Genomic DNA, 3969 nt, shown 5'->3' on the forward strand with positions numbered 1-3969 from the left:
CACCGCGTGCGCGCCGATCGTCAGGTTAAAGCAACAGTTTAACGCGGTCAGGACATGGATGGGTAACCAGTGGTATACACCGCTTGAGATCGAAATTATCGCAGGAGGATTCATGAAAGTTTAGAATGTGTTGATAACCTTCGATATTTAGTAGTTTATGAGACATCAGAAAATTAGGAATATAAGTATATTTTTGTAAACATTATGATTTTCTCATTTTTCACCTTCGCATAATAATTCTCAGTATTTGATTACTATCAATATTTAACAGTGATTTTATTATCAGTATTCACCAGAAATTAAGTACTGGCCAAAAAATTACTGAATTACTGGTAATATTTAATCACTAATAATTTTTCAGTATTTCTTAGTATGATATTTCTATAAGGGATGTATAATATAAATTTTTTCAGTATATAATATTTATGTATTTAAATTGAACATTTTATGTAAAATAAAATCTATCTATTATTTAAAAGTTATAATTTATCGATTAATTTGTCCATTTTTTCACTAATAACTTTTATTGCATTTTCTTGAACGGCAATGAGTTCTTTGTGTCTTGTATACCTTTCCTCTTCTCTTTTCTTATTAATATTGTCTAATTCTACAAATATTTGTTCCAATTTATTTTTCTTAGGAACATTTTTCTTTGATTTTTCTTCAAATACCCTTATAGAAATATCATACTAAGAATCATTGATAATTACTTATTTTCAGTATTAAAAATACTGGATAATAAGTAATTATCAATGATTTTTAGTATGATATTTTTACAAGGGTAAAGCACGTTTTTTTATTTAGATATTCTCTTTATTTTGATCAATAACATCATCATCATCCTGCAAAGTATCTTCTCGAAGAAAAATTTTTCATGTAAAATTTTGTATGAAATTTGTCCATACATAATTTTGTATAATTATATATAATCATATAAAATTATATGTAATTATACACAATTATGTATAACAATATGTATAATTACATATAAATTTATGCGTAATTATGTAAAATTATATATGAATTTACATATATAATTATACATAATTATATATAATTATATATAATTATATATATATAAGTAGAATGTATGAACATCCCTTATAGAAATATCATACTAAGAATCATTGGTAATTACTTATTATCCAGTATTTTTAATACTGAAAATAAGTAATTATCAATGATTCTTAGTATGATATTTCTATAAGGGATGAATGGACAAATTTGATACATAATAATATATAATTATATATAATTATATATAATTTTATATAATTTTATATAATTATATAAGAAAAATTTTTCATTGGGTTCTTTTGAATCGATATCTAGCTCTATTCCTTGATCTCTAGAAGATGATACAGTTGCAAGGGGAATAACATTAGGTTTACATTCTAACATTTCGTCAAATAAATCGAAATATTCAAATTTTATTTATAATTAAAACTTTGCTGGGCTAAATTTGTCGAAATTATTTTCCATATTGTTTCGTTTTGTATTGAAGATGATTGAAACTAATTCATTTTATCTTTATATTGATTTATCAATGCCACTATTGCATTGTTCGTCCACTTTGAGGTCTTCGAGAAGATACTTTGCAGGATGATGATGATATTATTGATCAAAATAAAGAGAATATCTAAATAAAAAAACGTGCTTTACCCTTATAGAAATATCATACTAAAAATCATTGATAATTACTTATTATCCAGTATTTTTAATACTGAAAATAAGTAATTATCAATGATTCTTAGTATGATATTTCTATAAGGGATGAATGGACAAATTTGATACATAATAATATATAATTATATATAATTATATATAATTTTATATAATTTTATATAATTACATAAGAAAAATTTTTCATTGGGTTCTTTTGAATCGATATCTAGCTCTATTCCTTGATCTCTAGAAGATGATACAGTTGCAAGGGGAATAACATTAGGTTTACATTCTAACATTTCGTCAAATAAATCGAAATATTCAAATTTTATTTATAATTAAAACTTTGCTGGGCTAAATTTGTCGAAATTATTTTCCATATTGTTTCGTTTTGTATTGAAGATGATTGAAACTAATTCATTTTATCTTTATATTGATTTATCAATGCCACTATTGCATTGTTCGTCCACTTTGAGGTCTTCGAGAAGATACTTTGCAGGATGATGATGATATTATTGATCAAAATAAAGAGAATATCTAAATAAAAAAACGTGCTTTACCCTTATAGAAATATCATACTAAAAATCATTGATAATTACTTATTATCCAGTATTTTTAATACTGAAAATAAGTAATTATCAATGATTCTTAGTATGATATTTCTATAAGGGTATTTGAAGAAAAATCAAAGAAAAATGTTCCTAAGAAAAATAAATTGGAACAAATATTTGTAGAATTAGACAATATTAATAAGAAAAGAGAAGAGGAAAGGTATACAAGACACAAAGAACTCATTGCCGTTCAAGAAAATGCAATAAAAGTTATTAGTGAAAAAATGGACAAATTAATCGATAAATTATAACTTTTAAATAATAGATAGATTTTATTTTACATAAAATGTTCAATTTAAATACATAAATATTATATACTGAAAAAATTTATATTATACATCCCTTATAGAAATATCATACTAAGAAATACTGAAAAATTATTAGTGATTAAATATTACCAGTAATTCAGTAATTTTTTGGCCAGTACTTAATTTCTGGTGAATACTGATAATAAAATCACTGTTAAATATTGATAGTAATCAAATACTGAGAATTATTATGCGAAGGTGAAAAATGAAAAAATCATAATGTTTACTAAAATATACTTATATTCCTAATTTTCTGATGTCTCATAAACTACTAGATATCGAAGGTTGTCAACACATTCCAAACTTTCATGAATCCTCCTGCGATAATTTCGATCTCAAGCGTTGTATACCACTGTTCTTTTCATCTATGTTATCCTGTTGAGATAAAAAACTCGGGCAGTTTTCATGAGTAGCGGACATTTCTTATGCAATATCGGTATAGATTAAACTCTTATCTACAAATAAAATTAAAAATGTTATTAATACAATGTTAGGCTCTGTGCACAATGGACAAAATATTAGGAATAGGAACATATATTAAATATTACAAATTTAATGGAAAAAGAGAAGATACTTTTCTCCATTTCTTTCATATTCTTAATATTTAAAATGTGTTCCAATTCTTTATATTTTGTCCATTGTGCACAGAGCCTTACATTGTATTTATGCTTTATATTAGGTTTGTCGAGTTGCTTGTACTATTCACACTTTTACACCTAAGCCCATTCTACAATTGCGTAAGCGTAGTCGTGAACGTAAGAGTCAACCAATCCGAATGTTTTATTTACTGATTGCTTTATTCTGATTGCTTGTCGTAATCACATACAACCACTTACAACCACATTTACGCAATTGTAGAATGGGCTTAATGCCCGTAACACACTAGTGCACTTTATACAATACAAATTTTCCAAAATACGTTCTAAAGATGCTTTTAGGACGGAGGGATGTCATCAGAATATTTTTAGGACGTCCTTTGAAGATGTGAGCTGTCTGAAAATAGCTAATATCCAATAAGTTTATTTGCATTAATTGAACTTTTTACTTTTACACTTAGTGCACATTAATTCTTTAGAGGTTCTAAAAATGATGTATTGAGTTCCGTTCGTGTTACGAGTGTAATTGCAATTTTAATACACTTTTTACACTTGATCCCAAGCAAGTGAAAAGTGTATCAGAATTGCATTTACACTAGTAACACGAACGGAAAACATAACGCCATTTTTAGAATCTCTAAAGAATTAATGTGCACTAAGTGTGAAAGTGTAAAAAATTCAATTAATGTGAATAAGCTTATTGGATATTTTCAGACAATTCACACTTTCAAAGGATGTCCTAAGAATATTCTGATGATGTCCCTCTGTCCTGAAAACGTCTTTAGAATA

This window comes from Odontomachus brunneus, unplaced genomic scaffold (assembly GCF_010583005.1).
Source record: "Odontomachus brunneus isolate Ranch 3 - 2012 unplaced genomic scaffold, Obru_v1 Obru_scaffold_067, whole genome shotgun sequence".
Taxonomy (NCBI): domain Eukaryota; kingdom Metazoa; phylum Arthropoda; class Insecta; order Hymenoptera; family Formicidae; genus Odontomachus; species Odontomachus brunneus.